This window comes from Adiantum capillus-veneris, chromosome 29 (genome assembly GCF_014529385.1).
Source record: "Adiantum capillus-veneris isolate H3 chromosome 29, ASM1452938v2, whole genome shotgun sequence".
Taxonomy (NCBI): Eukaryota; Viridiplantae; Streptophyta; class Polypodiopsida; order Polypodiales; family Pteridaceae; genus Adiantum; species Adiantum capillus-veneris.
Genome location: NC_140959.1, coordinates 21,579,501 through 21,585,200, shown reverse-complemented (window position 1 = coordinate 21,585,200; position 5,700 = coordinate 21,579,501). Strand labels below are relative to the sequence as shown.

The following is a 5,700-nucleotide window of genomic DNA, read 5'->3' as shown; positions in this document are numbered from 1 at the left end:
AGGGTTTGATGATCATGCTGCCATATTTTCTCTGTTGTTCAGGTTCAAGTGTTCCATGTGTTCGGTGAAAATCTCGTAAGATCTCTCCGAAGAAGTATCAGAAACACTTCCTTCAAAGATCGGCTCTAATGGTTGCACCCAACTTTGGTTTACACTTCCCTCGGTTGATATGACACTTGCTTGTTCCCCTTGTTTTGGTTGGTTATTCTGGAGATTCCTGCCTGATCTCAAATTCATCAATTCCCCTAAAGGACTTTAACTTTTCTGTGTCGGCAATTTGTTTTCCCAAGTTTTTGTGGTCAGAATTGATCCAAACTGACTGATACTTGGTCAATTGTTTAATCTTGTCAGTTGGACAACTTCTGTTTCATCAAGTGAGAATTTTGTTGCAGTTATGCTGAAAAAAACATTATACGCGTATGATGTCTTTTTTCACAGATTTGGACTATTTTGGTTATGCTCACTCTCAGTAGCCCCCTTATGCTCTGTCCACTCACAAAATTCAGTTTGAACTCTGTTTGAGCAAGTTATGGCTAATTTAGGCTTTTCTTGGCAATTTTCCGCTTTTGACTTGTTTTAGGTCAATTGTGATCAAATGGGATGAAACTTGAAATATAACCTCTAAACAGTTATTACAATGGATCTGTGTTGGCAAAGTATCAAAATATGTCCAAAATTAGGTAAAAGACATTATACGCGTATGATGTCTTTTTCATCAATTTGGGTCAAGACTTGATATTTATGCTTTCTACAGTGTTTGCAACAATCTTGTCAGGTCAGATATCAAAAATAAACAGTGGATGTGCTAAAAGACATTATACGCGTATGATGTCTTTTGTCCCAGATTTTGACTATTCTTGGTTTTAAGCCTTCTCCAATGTTTATAATTGAGTTTCAAGTGTTTTTGTCAAGTTTGAATGTAAAAACAAGATCTGAATCCAAAATTTCCTATTCTTTGCGTTTCTTGGACTCCTACTTGTTTTTTTGGGTTTCTTTGAGTGTTAATGCTCTTGTTTTAAGTTGAAATTAGGGTATAACCCCCCTTTTGAACACTTTGGTAAAGTCAAAATTTTTGTTTTGGTCTCTGTTTGGTCATTTAGACATCATACGCGTATGATGTCTAAAGTTGCAGATTTCCAGTTTTTTGGCACAGAATCCTTCCTAAAGCTTTCTCTAGTGCTCAGCAACTCCCAGATACACAGAAAATTTCTCTGACTTTTGTTTATTGCAAGTTTCACTACCAACTCGACGGTTTAGTGATCTAACATGCAATCAACCATATCAAGCAAATACTCCAATGATTACTAGCTCTAGATCAGGATCAAATGAAGTCCTACCTAAGCTATTCCTAATCATAAAATGGGTTTGGTAATTGTAATTTTAAAGATATCCACTGTCACTCACGGACTAGCAAATTCTTCTTCTATCAACAACTACTCAACACCAACAAAACAACAACAAATCTAAGCTAAACTAAAAATACTGTCAACACGGAACACCCAGGAATACCCCACTTCCTAGTATCTCTCGAGATCTTCGGAGTCCACCACTCCTAGATCTTTTCTAACTAAAGTATACAAAGTAGTTTATACGACTCACCTCGTAGGATTAGTCTAAGGTCACCTACTTAGGGCTCTCGTCCCCGGCAGCGGCGCCAAATGTTAAGGCGGTTACGCCGCTAGCGGAAGCTAAATAGCGAGAACTCAACCAACAACAGAATTTGTCAGACGAGGACGGAGCTTGACCCGCAGGCGCATGGAAACAACTAGGTGGATGTCAAATCACCTACTCAACCTTCTAATGACAATCACTACTAAGGAAATCAAATCTAAGTTTTAAAATACGCAAGTGACTGAAATCCGTACTACGAACGAATGCTATACGAAACAGGATCTAGAATCATTGAATCGATCTCAAACTCAAGGGGAAGTCTATACACTAGGTAAGAACAACACCCTAAAGACTTGAACTGCAAAATCAACCTATAACCACTCCGTGCGGTAAACGCGTATGAAGACAGGCCGAAAAATACAGGTGACCGAAACTTGACCCCGATGGTACTAATGTGTAGCTCTACTCGTTGTGGTTCTATAGATATGGTGCACGCTCAAATCCGACACACGAGTTGGAAGAAAACTCACACCGAAGCTCGTAGGAACTTACCACACATAGAAGCCGATAGTGCGCACTCTTGGTATCTGTGCGTAGCTCTCGCCATTGCTAACACAATGGCGGTGTCGCTTCTCCAATGGCGGCTCCGTAGCTCGCGTAGCAAGTAGATAAGACTCTCTCACTCTCTCTCAGACACAGTCACGGCGCTCCAAAAAAAACTCACTTCGATTTAAAAAAAAGCTCTCCCTTTAGGTTACAAAACTTGGGCTTATATACCTCAGCCTTGGAGGTGAGAACATCTCTAACTAATTACATCGGCAAGTGAAATTACTTCGGAATTACAAGCTGGAAACTCAATTGAGTCCCGTTACTTAATGAATGGCTCCAATCAAAATCAATGTCGGAAAGACACTTATTACAATCAATGGTTACAAAAATGATGAGTGTGAGCAAAAATGTGGGTGTGATCCTCTGCTGGCTCAACAACTGTGTGTAGTAAGCAAGAACAACTCGTAGAAAGCACAACTTTCATCACAAGAAACTTATGTTAAATGGAAAATATTTCACCTGCAAACATATTGGTATGCTCGAAATAGCAATGCAACATCGTACAAGAGAGACACAAGGAATAGAAGAAACAGTAGACTCGTGTTGAGCTTTTGCAACAAATGCTTACTTTCATTATCCAAACACTTAGGTTTTTAATTACAAAAGTTGGCTTTTAAACCTTATCCAAGGTTCAAAGAATGGATTCCTAGCTATTTGGGAGGAATCCCAATCCTCGAGCGAGTACTTTCGAGCGAACAAGTAACCGAGCGAGTACATAAAATAAAAAAGCCAAGATCAAGACCTCCATAGTTACTCTATAGAGAATAGTGTAGCAAAGTAAATGCAAAACCAAACATAACCCTCCACAACCCCCATGGGGTTCAGCCTGGATGCGATGTATTTTTTGCAACCCCAAAAACATGGTGCGACAACCCCGTGCTTAATAGCATATAAGCCATCATTCATGAATCGCATACATCTCCTTGTTTGATTATGTAGAATCCCAAAACATGTCATCTTACATTGCCTTTGCAAACCCATTTCTATCATCGACTTTGTAAACACATTTTTGCCATCGATGAATGGGTGAGACTGACCAAACTTCTAGCACCCAAGGCAAAAAATGATTGCTTTAATAATCTCCAAGCAAGGACTTCCATACCATGGGCATTGCTCGTCTTTGCCCCTTTAAGATAGACATTACACTTAACACTCGGAAGCATGGCGATTTCCATGTCTGCCATAGCAGATTCATATAAATAAGCTTGTGGCCATGCTCTAGTCCATAAATGGTTATGTTCCTAATCATTCTTGACTACAGGCTCGCTCAAGATGGGTTGTTGGGGTTCTAAATCGTCTGAAACACTAAAATGCTTTAATGATCCTAAATTTTGAAGACACTAAAATATATAAAAATATAAACCAATTTTTAAAATATGAGATTCTTAATTTTGAAGACGCTAAAATATGTTATTTAAAAACATAAATAAATTATTTCTAATCCATCAACACAATTTTGATTGGAATTACTTTGACCCAATCAAATGTGTCAACTATGAATTTGGTCCGTGTAAAAGGAAAAGAGTACCTTGAGAGTGGGAAAGATTTGTGAGAGAGCTTCAGTTTGCATAGGACATAAGATGATTCATTTATAGTTAATGCTCAAAAAAGCTTATGTTAAGTGTGATACCACCTAAAATTTTGAGGTTTACCTCTAAATTTTAGATTTGAATGTAAGAAAACCTACAAATTTTGGAGAAATACTAATTTTGGAGAAATACTGTGTAATTTAGTGTAAAAACCTTCAAATTTAGTCATAGTAGGGGCATCTGCTATAAGAAATTCAAAAAACCATGAGCACCAACTTGGACCTGCCCTCTAGAACAAAAAACAGGCCATAGGGGGCTGCTGCTGAGCTGCTCATAGAACATAATAAGGGCTCTAACAAGAGCGAGAGAGTGCCTTGAGGTGGGGTTGATAAGATCCACAAGGGGGCGCAATCCTTTGGGGCTCAAGCATGCTAGTACCTGATGCTTGTGGCGCCCACTCAGCCTACCTGCTAGTCCCCACCTTGTCCGCCAACTTTGTCAACACCTCCTCCAGCAAGGTCAGCCACCCTCCACCCCCACCTCCCAGGTCACATCCTCCCCGAACACCACCATGTGCTCTACCGCAAACCTCACGAACATATCCTCTTCATCCAAACATCTCATCAAAAAATCTAGCCTCACCTTGTTAGCGAACATATACCTAATCATATGATTCCTAGCCACCCTCTTCGCCTGCACATTCCGCCAAAACTCAGCACGCCGGAACTCATCCTCAAGCGTGCTGAACGCAAAGCACAAAAGCTCCAACTCATTGTGGATGACCTGTATCATTCCATATATTAATCTGATCATCCAATTCTTAAGCACTTTGTCAAAGTACCTCACAATTATTTCCACAGAAGTGCTACTGAGAGTTAGAAAGGCTACAGTGGAGTAGGCAAGCTGGAAGAGTTGTCACCGCTTCGGTCCAAGCTATCCACCATGCCCGGCCCATTGCACTGCCAACCCACTATGCGACGTGGTTGTTGGCACCACCACAGCGTTCCTTGGCGTAAAACAGCAAGCTGCAGACCAAGCTTGTGAACGGCCTACTCTCAGTACTACAGCCAAGCCTAATCGTACTTCTGTAATTGCAACATCTGCTAACAAAAGCGATGTTTCAAATCTCACTGCTGAGAGTACCATACCTCCAGGAACTGCACGTGCCACAAACCGTGAAGAAGATGCTGTTGCAAATCCTGTACAAGAATTAGATGGCACCGCTCACCTCCCAGTTGCAAATGCAGAAGCTGCTACAACTCTTCCTATCGCGACCATTGATGCATCCCCTACAGTGTAGCTGAAGAGTGCTGCCATCAATGTAGTTGTTGACTGACGGCACCCTGCGGCCAAGATAACTGTCAGGCTTGCTTCCATTGCAGTGGTTATTGTACCACTTGCATACGAGCCTGCTGTAGCCAGAGTTGTCACCATCCCTCTGGGATTAAAAGCTCCTACAATCAAGAAGGCTACCCTTGCTATCATAGTTTCTACTGATGTAGCCATTATAGCAACCAAAGCTGACGTCGCAAAGCCCACAGCCATCAAAATTGATGGCGCCCATGACCCTGAAGACATTGGTGTAGACCTCAAAGAAACCAAAAAGGGTGTCGCTATCCCTACAGAAGAAGATGTTGCAGCCAAAGGCCTTACTACAATCAATGCTAGGGTCCCGCTCAGAGAAGCTAAAAGAGAGAAGTAGAGCAAAAGGGTGGAGAACTCACCAAAGCTACCAAGTACACACAAAGAATGAGAGAATTAATTTGAGCTTGAGAGTGGAGCATCTTGGTGCAGTGGGCTAGAAGGGGCTGATCACACCACAAGAGAGTTGACGTCGACGAGGTTGTAAAAAAGGCGGAGCGAGGAACTCATATTATGGATGGAACCGAGGGCGGTGCTCGATGCAGGGAAAGGCGAGTAGAACTCTGTCTTCTTCACAAACAAGAAGGCC

At 41.4% G+C, this 5,700-nt stretch overlaps 1 pseudogene; it reads left to right on the top strand.

The window, feature by feature from the left end:
- The first annotated feature begins 4,177 nt into the window (after window positions 1-4,177).
- On the top strand, window positions 4,178-5,451 carry LOC147418879 (uncharacterized; annotated as a pseudogene).
- Window positions 5,452-5,700: the final 249 nt, after the last annotated feature.